Here is a 14,391-nt window from a genome sequence, read left to right on the forward strand (position 1 = left end):
GTTGAGTCGCGAGGCTAAACTCGCCGAGACGCGCTAACAAGGCGGAACCGGGTGCCGATGTTAGAACGAAGGAGGTCCCTTAACGAGATCAGCACCGTGGAAAGACGCGGTGATGCAGATCCGCGTGATATCCCGTGGGATTGCCACGTAGAAGGAGAAAGAGGTAGCCTTTGACATTCCGCGAACAAGCAGCTAGAGACGAAAGGAAGGGAAGAAACGGTGGGAGCAAAGAAGAAGAAGACGAGCAGGAGAGAAGTCGAAGAGCGCGGAGCGAATCCGCGTCTTGGAAGACTTCCTCGAGCTCATTACGCCGACAATAATTAACGTTGCTTAAAGTGTCGTTATGGAAATAACCGGAGAAGAGGCACCACCGAAGTGAAGACGAAGTAAGTTCCTCCGAGCGAGGGAGTGAAAAGGACACCGGGAGTCGGTGGTGGAATCGAGACCACCCGGTCGAAGAATAACGAAAAGGAGAGGATTGGAAAACGGCGGAGAGAACAGAGACGGCGTATAAGAGTCGAACGGGGTTAGGGAAGAAAGAGGGACGATCCTTACGCTATCCAACGCATTCTACGATGGAAAATGTTTCCATTGGTGCCCCGTACCGGGTTGGCCCTCGTTCGTTGCCCGTTTGCACTCAGCCCCTCGCCCGTTGCTCTGGGGAATATAATTCAACGATCCTCTCCCGGTGAAAGGCGAGCAGAGAGGCCGAGCAGCGGGGGGAAGAAGGGAAGGCTCGCGTTGAATGCCCAATTATTATATCGTGAAATATCTGCTAGAAAATTGGATAATACACTCTCTCTTTCTCCGTGAGCAGGAGACGGCCTCCTGGCTCTGGCTGAGCACGGCGGACGGTGAAAAAGGAAGAAAAGCCGGGGGCAAGTGGGAGTGAAAGCAGGTGAGAGGGAGAGAGGAGCGAAAAAATCGAGGACCAGTCAGTCAGTGAGTGATAGGAAGGGGCCCTGGTGGTGAACGACGCGGGGGTGGGCGAGAGAAGATGCGGCTCACGCACGGTGTGTGTGCATAACGGCCTCTACGTGGGAGAAACGCGAAACCGCAGAAAACGCCAGTCAACGGTAGCCAGTATGCGGAAACCGCGGCGGAATGACACTCGTGCTCGCGCTAATTGGGCCCTCGAGGTGACGCCGCCGAGAGGGATGCTCTTCCACCCTCGGGACCATCCTCTCTCTTCTCTCCTCCGACCTGTTTCTTCGTCCGTCTCTGTCCGGCTCGACGGAGGTTTCGTCGCGAGACCGTCCCACTCTTTTCTTCTTTCGCGGCAGACGAGGGTTTTCGGGGGTTGAAAATGCCTGGAGGACGAGCCGGAAAGTGGGGGAGCTGCGACGCGGCGGTGGATGCACGAGGAAAAAGGCTGATCGAGGGAGCGTGAGGGGGCAGAGAGGATGGCGAATGAAAAGAAAAGAGAACGAGAGAGAGGACACGCGAGAGATCACATTAAATCTTACCGGGTGCACGCCTCTGCAGAGCACCTCTGCCGTACCACCTTTTCAATCCTCCCCCTCTCTGCCATCCCCTCTGTGTGAATTTCCGGCCGTCCCTGCGAGCGTTATTCCGAGACAAGGACAAGCGAGCGGAGAAGAATCGAGCGTAAAGCGACGCGTTACGAACGTTCGCGAGAAATAAAGTCCTCGATGACAAACATCTTCTACGTGGGGCAGAGAATCGACCGAATCTGCCATTCTTCCACTCCTACGTAATAAACCATCGTGACGGAGCCAACAAATGGTAAATTCGAATTGCAAGCTGTACGTTAAAGTAGTAGTCACTCACCGAGCCGAAGAAGGCGAAGAATCTCCCTTCGGGCGCCAATGATCCACGCGATTCATCTGAAACAATGAGCCGTTCGTCAGTCAGTAAACGAGACGATGTAATTTCGGGAGGCTCGAATAAGAAAGTACGAGCAACAGAAAGGGTGAACACGGCCAAATTGCACTTTTACAGGGTTGTTGAATAACCAAGAATCGTTGCAAGAATTCGAAAACGAAACAGAAGGGATGAACGTGTGGGAGGGAACAGTTGGTTAAGAGAGGATGAAGGGAAATGAACGAGTTAACGAGCGAAGGAAGGAAGGAGTTCCCCGAAGAAGACGCTATCTTCGGGCATTTATATACGCTGGCGAGCTCTTCGCGCGCGTGTATATATATTTTATTGCGATATTCATAACGTTTACAAAGACGGTTCGCGAAACTGCCTCGTTAAATATTTTACGGTGCGATCGAACCGCCCTACCGCGTATCCGCAATGCACGAACCACTGAAGTGAATCGAATTCAATGGGGACTTCTATAGATGCGTGCAGCCCCGGCGAAAAGTGATGGAAAGGCGGAGTAAATCACGATTCTTGCCTCAAGAAATAGGGATAATCTATCGTCGAACGATCTGTCTCTATTTAAAATCATTTTACGTTCTATGCGCCGTGGTAATAAAATTAAACGATCTTTTAATTGTTATCATTTTTCTATGCGTATATTCTAGTAGCGTGTTGTTGTCTCGATTATTTCAACGACATTAGTATATTTGCGTTTTCTGTTCCCGATCCTATCGACGAAATAGACATCGATAAAATCGATTCATCGGGCATTTCGATGTGTTTGTACCGAGAACAAAAATTCCCGTTCTGCTGCAATATTTTATTTCGTATTTTGCTAATTCTCGCTTTCCTATCAATTGCCCCGTTCCACGTTTCTCCTCTCGTTCGTTGCGTAAATAATCGTTGCACGGTGAAAGAGAAACGAACGTGAAATGGGAAAAGAGGAAGAAGAGGAAGAACACTGTCCCCGTCAAACCAAGTTTCTAGAATAAAGTTTGCCCATCGTTGGCAAAAGGAAGTTTTATTACGCCGTTACGAAGACGCATCGTGCCGCGAAAGATAGTTTTAATGTTTCTCCCCGCGCCATACGAAATCCTCACAGCTGATGTCCAAAACTATCCACCGATTCTAGACCTCTTTATTATCTTCCCTTCTCGACTTGTAGAAATCGCAAGGGACATTACCCTTTATGTACCACCAAAACACGGCGGAGTATGTGGTATCTCCAAGAATTTTCGTTTTAGTATCTCGCAAAAATTCCACGACTGATCATGGTCGGTAATACGTACCTTTCGTAACTGCTTCCAGAAATACGAGATATTTAGCGAACAACAACTTTCCAAATAGATCATTCGTCGTTTCGTTGCACGATCGGAGGTGATTAAGCACTAAAGAAAGCTCCAAGAGTTCTTATCATATCGCATACGAAGATTCACATGATTCCACGAAGAAGCTTCAAACCATGGCGACTAGATCGTTCATGCATCGGCAGCGTGCATCAGTCATCTCTGAAGGAAGACAGACAGCCACCGGGAGAAACGTTAGAGCGAAAAAAAAAGCAGATCGACGTTGTTGTTGTCGTCGACGACCCACGACGAGCCCTTTTCACCGCTACGAAGCTAGAAACCTCGAGAGGGATTCACCGCGAACAGAGTCGAATGAGCAAGAATGAGCCTTGGAGAAGGAGCTCGAAGCTCCAAGAATGTAGAGAGAGAGAGAGAGAGAGAGAGGGAGAGTATGTGTGTGTAGAAGGTCTGAGGAGATTGCTGGTCGGACTGGCCCTCGACCTCGATTTTCAAAACGATTTTAACTCCGCGTCGAGACAAGGGAGCGAGGAGGCGGGGGTGGTTGGTTGCCGCATTCATTCGACCATTTCGGGGGTAGTACACCGCCGCCGAAATAAATGACCGAGCATCGGGGGCCAGGCATTCATAGACCCGGCACTGGCGCGCACTGCTTTGCTCTAGTGCCTTTTGGAATTCCGATTGAGGAAAGAAGCTCGCGCGCGCGCGCCAGCGCCTGAGCAAAAGAGACGAAAGTAGCAGAGGCTAAACACAGAGAAGGCCATGGATCGAGAGAGGGCAGAGAGAAAGAGACGAAATGGATGAAGGCTGAACGCGAACAGGCCAGCGCTGCAACGGATGGATCGGTGTATTTCTGAGGAGGGGAGGGACCAGTGGGTGGAGGAGGCGGCGAGGCTTCTTTCACGTCAGGATAGTGAGCGATCGACCAAATCGCAGGTGAGTGGCTGCGACCGCGTACAATTTATTTATATAAACGCCGAGTCACCCGATTATTAATGAGAACTGCCGCCTTCTTCTGTCAGCAGAGACTGACGAGTTCCCTCTCGCCGTCCTTGCCGGTGACGCCGGTCCCCTGTGCCCTGTAAACTCCTCGGCCGACTGTCGATTGATCGATATTCTACCACTGGAATGAGCTATCTCTCCGAGGAATCGTCTTTTTTTTTTCTTCTTCCGCGTCAAAGCTATCAATTTTGTATCGCTTTGCTCTTAATTGAAAAACCTCGAACAATTATGCTGCAGTCAGAAAGAACGCTTAACAATTCCGATTGACGTCTTCTTTGTAGCGTATGTTTTAAGAATAACGATGCTTAGATACATTATCACAAATCAGCGAAGATATTCGCTGCTCGATTCTAAAATTATCAGGAGGATGGCTATGGATTTAGCATTGTTTCTACGCGCGATTAGGGAACCTCGAACAATTATGTTGGAGTCGGAAAGAACGCTTAACAATTCCGATCGATATCTTCTTTTCAGTGTACGCTTCAATTATATCGAAGCTACCATCGATTACCACAAATCGGCGAAAACGTGCAGCTCTGGTTTCACAAGTATCGATAAGCAGCAAGTTGTATAATTTGTATACTTCGAGTAAATCCAAACTCAGATATCGCTAGACCGTGACTATTTATACATTTATGAGACAGTTGAAAGTGAAAAGAAAAATGCACGTATGCAGATGTAAAACATAGGAAACGTAGTACTCTTTATAGAATTTCGCAACTGAAACGAATCTCTGCATTGGATCTATCCCTCTAATTGCATTCACAAAAATATGAGTTTGCAATTGCGAATATTCGCGGTCTGGTTACAACGTATCGGCCAAGATACACGGACGCTTATTGTATCGTACGTGCTAGCGAGGGTTGGAAAAAGTTTCGTTTCATCGGGCCGTCATCAGTCCCAGTCGCGTGTCAACCCTTTCACGCTGAATGCTCCTAATCGGTCGGAAATCAACAAAAACGCCAGGTAAGTTACAGGAGATCCATCGTGAAAAATTCGTTGTGCCACCCGCGTACCGTCCTTTTTTCACTCCGTGCAGCCGCTTTATTGCTCGGTAGACTGTATCCTCCGTGTAAAATGTGGCACACCTGCATCTGGCTGCTACCTAGCCATTGACGAGTTGAAATATAAAGATCCCCGAGGACGTACCGAAACCGAGCCAGCTGAATTTTGACTGCCGCGATCCATGAGGAAACTCTCGATGGGAGGGCGAGCACAAGATCCCGTTCTCCAAGTTTTCTTTCTTCTGAAAATGACTCGACCGTTTAATGTGTCCCTTGGGAAACCACCAGGAATTTTTGGCAAAAACAAGGCGTGGATGCACTTCAAACCCACGTTTTCCATTAATCAATTCACCGCTGCCACGAGCTTCCTCCGTCTTTTTCGCACCGTGAGAAGTCGAACCGGAGCACGTGATATTTTAACGCGTCGTCTCTGGTTCGTTTCATTCGGCGGAGAATCTCCGTGGAGTTCTCGAAAATGTATCTCGCGAGATTCCTCGCAGATTGTACAACCGCAGGCCAAAAGATGACACGAGAGAATTTCTGTCGTGTAACGTCCGGAATCGATTACCTCGATGACTACGTGAACCCTGTCGAATTTGCGAAACCTCGTGGATCCAGGCGAAGAAAACGTAGACCAGAATTTACTCGTGAAACCGACAGTGTTACGCGTGACCAAGTTTCGCATATTTGTCTTCGACAAAAGTAGAGTGCTTGCAGTATCTTTTAACAGTAAAACACAGTGAAATAAATCTCTATGCAGATTTCATTTTCCTGTATTCGAAAAAATATAAATTTGCGTAAAAATCTACAGTACACGATTATTAATAGGCGGTAAAAAGAAATTTGCTTTCAAAATCTAAAATTATTTCGCCCTATTAACTATTAAAAAGAATTACGTTTCTTCCAATCAGAACCATTAAAATATAGAAGCTTGCAAAATTCTTGTTCAAATTGCGACAATCAAATAAAAATTTCGACTTCTCTCACAGGCATGAATTTATTATTTATACGGTAGAACGTATGAATATTCAATGAAATAGAATAGAGTTACAGCGCAGCTCTATTGAACTTTTAATCATCGACGTTAACTTCAGCGAAGCTCGTAATTTCCCAAATCTTTTTTCCCGATTTTCCCCGACGCGGAGCTCGCGGGTCATCAATAAAAATAATCCCAGCTTTGCGGCGGCTTACCGATCACCAACGTCTCCCAGTTTTATTTATTTTTAAACCGCTACGCGTCATTGCTCGGGGGTGTTCTGGGGGGTGGTTCCGGCCACGGTGGCCGTCGAAGCGAACTTTCAAAGGAAGCTGAGAGGGGTGCACTGTACCGAAGGGGGAAGGAGGGGTGGCTAAGAACCAGGTGTCACTCTGCGACTGTACAAAGAAGTGATGGATGTCTAGCACAGCTACCCTCGTAACGTGTCACGACCTCACCTCAGGTGTCACTGTAGGTCCACGCCTCGTTATCTTCTCGATAGGGATAAAGAAAAGCCGATTTTTTTCATTCGCAAAGCAGATGCAATCTCCGTCAGTAATTTTTTTTATTTACAAAACTTGCTAAATACACCGATAATTGAAAGATGGTTCTCTGTGTCGCTTTGATTTTTCTATCCATTTTTAGTAATTGTCTTGAGATCAACTTTTATTATCATACACAGGCTGTTTATGGATTCATGGATAGTTTGATTTGAAGGCGTAAAAAACATACATACGACGTACAAAAATACGTAAAACATAGAAAGCGTGATACTTGTTGCGATGTTCAGCGAGTAGAAGAAATTTTCGCTTAGTTTCCATTTCATTGATTGCGTTTGGCACGCGAATAAAATCTTTCAAAGTAACCTTCCAATTGTTTTCACGATGTATCTATGATAATTCGTTTAACATTAGAACTAAGTTAGAAGCGCATATTATAACATCCATTCGTGAATATAGATCCTTCCTGGAACGTTATTTCTAAGCAATAGCAAAATCTTTTTTTTATTCATCTCTGTCAAGAATCCTCGGAAGACCGGCAATAAAGTTCCACCGACAAATAGCGATCCTGAAAGCGAAACGTTCCTCTCCGCGTAATGCTTTTCAATTACATGGTTTTCCGTTGAATTTTCGAAATTGACCGGAACCGATGAGGTTTCGATGGTTGTATCGAGGGTTCGCCGAGAAGAGCCCTTCGAAAATTCCTGGAAAGTACGATGTCTTCGGAGATCCTCTGCGCGCAGCATCTACGCGACTATTTTGTCGGTCAGATGCTTCATTCATATCTACAACGGGCGGTCTCTGAATTGCAAAGATTTTACGTACGAATCTCTACCATTTCTTTCTGTGCTACTCATTCAAGTTAGCCCTACTCGCAGCAGGACATCCACAAAGTAAAATACACGAGAATTTAAAAAAAAAAAAAAACGTGTGTCGTTCTGATCATTTCGAATTTTGCATCATAGAATTTTTATTCCGTCTTAATCGTTTTGCATTTGAAGTCGTAGATTTTTTACGAATCACCTTGAATTTTAAATCAAACTAAATCTTGATTAAGAGTTTTATCTTTTCGAGGGGAAAAGGGAGAGATCCCGATAATCCAGAGGAATGCAAACAATGTAAGAATGTCATTCACGCATTCGCACGTGCATGGATACAAACAAACGCGTTTGCAAGTTTCCTTCCACACTTGAGGGGCGAAATGTTATTTTTTACCTGAAGAAATGTCAACCCCCGGTAAGAATTCGCACCAAGCAGCATCAAGTCGCACCTGGACTCATCCCTGAGTCACTTAAATCGTAGGTGGCGTGAAAATTGAATGGCCAAGGTGTGAACCTTAGAAAGGACTATCCTCTGTTGCGGTGTCGTCGTAGCAAAAACTGCTGCAAGGTCCTGCGCGTGTTTTCTAACACCTGGAGAATCGAAAACTCGTCTCAAAGTCGGATCTTGGCTTTATTCTTCCGAACCACGGCTCCCTTTTTCCTTTGTGCGGCCACGCGACCATCGAAATAAAGGAAGGACGCGTTTAATTTATCTATTTCTTCGAATCCCTGGCTTTCTTCTTCTTCACAATAGGGCCATTTAAACCATAATGCTAAGTCGGTAAAATCAAGTATACACGTTCGTAAGTGCTTACATATCAATGTACGTATACTGGTATTAAAGTTCAATAGCGTCTATTCTTCAATTAATATTTTAATCTCAATCCAGCCATTTAATTGAGAAACTGATGCATCGTACCTCATCTAGCTTGTATTAATTTGTAATGTATTGTTCGTTAGTATGTGGTTCTATACATTTAGTTTGCATGTATGTTTCATACGGAGAAAATATCTGGTAGAAGCAACTACATTGAAAATAGATCGTACGTAGCTGACATGCAAAAATTACCGTTTCGAGGAAGGCGGAGGCATGTCAGATTCTACCGATTCGTAGGAAACGTTCGTCACTCGTGGTGGCAGGAGCGCGGGGGTGGGTTTCTTTCCCTCGTGCAGCCCAGTGGCTTCTTTTTCGTTGGGATAGGTCCTGTCGGGGGCACCTCATTTCCTTTTGAGTTGACCGCCACCAGAAAGGGGGAGGATGGGTTCCACAACGACAATCCTTCCCCCCTCTTTCCACCCCCGCTGCTTCAGCATCATCCATTGAGTCCGATCCGACAATGGACCGTTGGTCCACCGCGTAGAGAGAAGCTAAACCGTGAAAGAGCAACGAGGAGGAAACGACAGACGAAGGGAGAAAGAGGGTGCACAGGTCTCGGGTATATATCTGAAAATACCATTCATACGCGAAGGCTGAAGTCACCATTCAGAAACGACAATCCCAAAAACGAGCTCACTACCGGGGAAAGTGCGATGGACTCGCTGGTACTTTTGTTACCGAGCCGGTCCACTCCATCCTTTGGATGTTCCTCGAAGACGAACTGCCTATAAGCCTCGTGTCAACCTTTCACAAAGCTCGATCCACCAACCAAAACGCTGCAACTACTGTTTATCCTGAGATTTTCACTCCATCGAGGCGCCATCAATTTCACGTTAAATTCAATTATACAGGGTGTGCTCGAAAGGTTGACGACAAACTTTGGAGCAGCTAGTACAGCCAAAGTAATAAAACCATAGTCATATCGCTAACGCGATATGTACTTCGATAAATACAACGTATGCATCGAAGCTGCTTCCTTATTGCCGTAAAGCGTTTAACTGTCGAATGGTTCTGGACGAAGGGATGAATTGCACGCTTGGTCATCAAACTAGGGCGAAATAAGGTCGGCGACATTAAAGGAGCGCCGGTAAACCGACCTCTAAAGGTTTTGCTCTCTGGAGAGGCAGCGAGAAAAGGTCATTTGACTCCGTGATGTCCGTTTAATTACCTTAGCAGCCATCGTCATCGCGAGAATAGAGCGTCGTTTCGTCCAGTTATCGAAACGCTGTACTTTCGGAACTCCTTTGAATTACAGCTTCCTTAATCCTTCCTCGACAAGCATATTTTATAGTTTCCCTGGTCGAACCAAGTCTTACAAATCGCTTACGCGTCCCATGTTTTTGTTATTTTAGGATTTTCTACCAGAATCTGAGAAGATCCCGGAATACCTCGTGGGGAAAGATAACATTTCGCTTCGGACAAGTTCACGAGTGAAGTTTCCAAAGTGTAAATGACACAGGTTGGCTACACGGGATTAAAATGCGAATAAGGGTAGCTAAGTCCGGTCAGAGTAGCCGATAAAACGACGACACGAAGAGGACGAACGACGAGAACAGCCGTGTAATAATACGGATAGGGGCGAATAGAAATAGATAAAAGTAAGTGAAAGAGAAAGGGGCAGCGAGATAAAAGTCGGCAGAGACAGAGAAAGCCGCGGGGAGACAGAGATAGGAACTTGGTCTGACAAAGGACGACAGAATCTCTTTGTTCTCGCGGCTCAACGGCTTCGCTCCGTGGCCGCGATGTTTTGTCAAGGTCACTCTCATTCACCCCCTTTGCCGGTTGCCCGCCTTCATCGCCAGTTTTCAACTAGTCTTTGACGACATACGTACCCAGTACTTCGTCTCGTTTCTCACTGCTTCCAAGTGATTATTAATAATCAATTAATTTCCTCCAGACACTATATAACCTACATAAGTTTCATATGCGAACGACCAACGGTACATTACTACGAAAATTAGTCGATTGTGAATTTATAGCGTGTCTTTTGTAGCCCGTAATAGTACGAAAAAGTATCATATTTGATTTTCAGTCGATTTCTATTTGCTCGTTCGAATTATTAGCAGACCGAATTTGCCTCCATATTGCAGCAACCTTCCCAATTTTTCGAACACGTCGATGTAAATGAAAATTTCTGACCATACGATGTCGATGAGAAAAGTGAAAGAAAGTTGTCAATCTGTCGATACCGTAGATGTAACGTTTACGTAACGTCACGACAGGGAAGAAAGTACGAAAAGGGGATGTACAAAAGGGAGAAGGTCGGAACAAGTTGGGAAAACACTTAGCCGCGCAACTAATGCTTTTATCGCGACCCTTGATTTCGGGCTCGGCCGATTTTCGGCACAAATCAAGGCATTTGTCCCCGGGACGGTGGTAAATATGTTTTCTAGGTCCCCCGTGTGAAATAATGCGTGCAAGGGCCACGCTTGCGAGCGCGTGACAATATGCGCCAGCGTATCTGGCGAGAAGGGTGTGAGATAGACCGAGTGGCGGAAGAATGGTACTTTATTAGTACCGTGTAATAGCATTTCCAGCGGGACGTAAAGATGCCAAATGCTCAGTGTCTCAGAGTTATTGTCTTTGAGAAGTATAGCGGAAACGGAGGCGCATTGCCTATAAAATTTATGGATTCCAACGTTCATATTCACAAGATGCGATAGAGTCGTCTCCTAAAGGCTATTTAGGTGAAATTTCGCTCCATATCGTCGCGATAAAACCATCGATTTTATTTATAATTCCATTTGTTCGACTTCATTGATTTCCGAAAGAAAAGTAAATTGCATTGAGATTAAATTTCAACCCTTCGAGAATCAAGCATTGGTTTGTCAGAATATAACAAGTACTTCAACTTCTTCAAGTTTCATAAAACCATAGAATCTGGGTAGAAGACGTAACGACGACAAAAATATCATGAAAATCTTGGCGTTCCATTTCCTAGCCATAAACTTAAAAACCAAACTTGATGGTGTAAATTGATCGAATAAAATTGCAAATGGAACGTTGCGCCCTTAATGGGTCAATGATAAGCTTAAAATCTACACAGGAACGTATCACAACGCGGAAACCGAATGATCATCCCTCGTAACCTAGTGTACCCCGTTTCTCCTGGATGGAATATGGAATCAAAGCCTGCAGAATTCCCAACCGTCTCTCAACCCAAAGCTTCCGCGATTCTCCGCTCGAATCGAATTATCCTCGTCGGATTGCACGCGGGCACATCCTCCAGTCCTCGCGGAAATAAAATGCCCGGGATATGCGTTCCAACCTGGCGAGTTCGTCGACTGACCGCCACAAGCACGGTGGCAGCACCTACCACTCCAAGGGGCAAACAACCCCTGAGCTTCAGTGATACGGGGGGTGGAGTAGCCCCGTAGGTAGAGGAGGAGAAAAGAGGAGGAGGAGGCACTCCATCGCAGTCCGTCGCCTCATCCAGAGGGTGGGAGTAGCCGGCGGGGTGGTTTTGTCTTCCCTCCCCTGGCCCTCCACCATCTAACTCGGCTTTAACGCGCTTGCGCTGGAAAACCACCCCCGTGGAGGCTCTATCACGGCCTCTCCCTCGCTCTCTCTCTCTGTCTTTCCTCCCGCCGCCACTCCACCCACCCATCCCTGCGCCGCGTGTCCTCTCGCGCGCCACCCCTCTATTGATTTTGTTACAAACCGGCTCCAACCCCCGACTCACCCTCGCCGAGTCTCGCGGACTCTGTTGGAACGATACGCGCCGATGCGTGTATATGAGTCTTCGCACGACCGTGTTTATCGTTTATTCGTGTACGTACGCGCGATATGCATACTCTTAGACACAGCTGTATCTCCGTGAACCAACGAGGCCAACGGGGAACTCAGGGTTGCGACTGGCCGAGTGCTCGGTGGTTCTCTATACTTTCCAAGTTGCAAATTCGTGTCACTTTATCGATTCTATTCGGACGATTTCAAGCGATGGATACGAAGATACCTTTGTTCGAAACTTCAGGGTCAAAGTTGACGGTATATAGCTACGTGCAGTGCCGCCTTGCATTGGGACCGCAACTTTTAGGACCGACGTTATCCAATTCGTCGATTATTCGAATTGTCTTCGCCAAACGATACTCTAACGATACTCCAACGATTCCAAGTATCACCGTGTTACTATCGGCTATCTATTCTTTCAAAATTCCCGATATGCACGTTCCCTTGCATTAGAACTAAATTCGATCCGGATCCCTAATTAGAAAGCCAACGAATATCGTTTATCTTGGAGAAGTCGTTCGCGTTAATTCGCGTTCATTCGAGATAGCGAGTTTTTCAAGCGATTACGAGTCTAGTCGCTCGGCATCGTGTGGAGTGTCGCGCGCGAAGAGCAAGTGGCATGAAGAAAACAAATAAACGCAATATATTCCTCGCTGTTCCGGTAGCTCGGTTTTTTCCTCGTTACTCTGGCCGATCGTACGCGCAAGCAAGCAACATTCGGGCAGCCACTCGGTGGTCCCCAACTGGTTCAAGTACCACGTGCTCTCTCGTGGTCGCCCTTGCGCTCACGTCCGACCAAGAAGAAGTACTCGAGAGCATTTGCGGTGGATTTGACGGTGCTTCTCGCCACGGGAGCCCCACTTCTGTCTGCCGGTAACCATGGGGTTCTCTGCCAGCGAGCTCCCTCCTCCTTCATCCCTCTTTCTCTCTCTTTCAACCCGCTTCGCTTCGTTCCTACGCTTTTTCTCGTTCACTTTCGAGAGGCTCCATATGATACCTCGTGATAATCCCCCGCCTATCGACTAGGGAGTTCCTCCCTCTCTCTCTCTCTCTCTCTTTCTCCTCGTGGATTAAAAGGGTGCCCCCTCCCGGCTTGCGCCAGATTTACATTTTTTTCCTACGTTGGCGGCGCCGCTCGCTGATCCCGAGTCATTTGGACGCCGCCTGGAATGTCTCGTGGAAAACGTCGAATAAGCGGAAATCTGGAAGATCGAAAATCCTTTGAACGTAGGAATAATTCCGTTCGAATTTTCCTGCAAACGAGACAACGCGGGGGGATGGAAACTAGAAGAAGCCGCGTGTCCTCGAGACAACGTATTCGTAGGCGTAATGTAGCGTATCGAGGACTGTTCGACTTGAGGAAAAGTTACGTTCGAATTTGCCGCGTTGATCGAGTCAACGGGGCATGAAAACGGAAAGAAGCGAGAACACAACTATCGGAGACAAGAAAAGTTGAAAGTGTCGTGTTCACGGTGCTTCAAAAATGAAATTAAAAAGCAGCGATATTTATCAAGGAGGTAGGGTGAAATATTCAGATCGACATCTGGTGGCTTCGTTTGTGCAAACGAAGCCGGCTTGGTCCGTTAAGCCGGCTCCCGCGTAAGTCAGGCGTACCGAGATTCAAGAGCCTTGTTTCGTGGGATTGCCGGATCTCCCGGCGATATATTGCGCCGGGACGGTTATATACACGATCCAATTTGCGACATCTTCACCGTGTCTACGGGGTGTCCGGTACAAAGCGCGTCACGGTCACAAAGAGGATCAGACGAGAGTACGGGCAACGAACCCAGGGCTCAAGACGTCTCTCTGACGAAGATGCAAAAATTAATATTCATCGAGGCCAGACGTATCGGAAGTTAACGAGTCGGTTTCCATGAGTTGGAGCCCGAGGGTCCTCAAAGGGATATTTCTCTGCATTGTTCGTAGCTACCTGCAAAGTCATCTAAACCTTTGAAACGATACGGTGAACGAGGACTTGAGAAAACTGCCAAAAATTTCAAACCTAAAAGTGGCAATTGCAGGTCACCAGACCGTTTTCTCATAAAGGAGAATCAACTAAAATATCCAGCAGTTCACGGTAACAAAGCTTGTTTTTTCCACGTGAGCGACACGAGTTACGATCGGGTCCGTCGCGAGGATCTCGGGGAGGAAGCTCATCGCCCGGTCAAAGTGGGTTAATAAAGCGATATTAAAGCCACGGGGGGTGTGTACCGTGACAGAAGATCCCCACTGTCCACTCGGGTGCAAATCTTGGAGCTGCGAAATTACGCGGCCGGACACCCTACGATCTCACCGCCATAGCGTTTCATTACCATCCGACTATCTCGGCCACCTACATACGCGAGTTA

At 46.8% G+C, this 14,391-nt stretch overlaps 1 protein-coding gene across 12 annotated transcripts in view; it reads right to left on the reverse strand.

Annotated features, from left to right (window-relative positions):
* Positions 1-14,391, reverse strand: part of LOC100643013 (transcription factor Sox-2) — a 359,277-nt gene that overhangs the window by 285,213 nt on the left and 59,673 nt on the right. For 11 of the 12 annotated variants that reach the window (XR_007226100.1, XR_007226105.1, XR_007226099.1 and 8 more), the window contains one exon: positions 1,792-1,847. The exons of the other annotated variant lie outside the window; for it this stretch is intronic. The gene's annotated coding sequence lies outside the window, so the exon portion shown is untranslated. The remainder of the gene's footprint in view (positions 1-1,791; positions 1,848-14,391) is intronic. 12 annotated transcript variants of the gene reach the window in all.

This window comes from Bombus terrestris, chromosome 13, assembly GCF_910591885.1.
Source record: "Bombus terrestris chromosome 13, iyBomTerr1.2, whole genome shotgun sequence".
Taxonomy (NCBI): domain Eukaryota; kingdom Metazoa; phylum Arthropoda; class Insecta; order Hymenoptera; family Apidae; genus Bombus; species Bombus terrestris.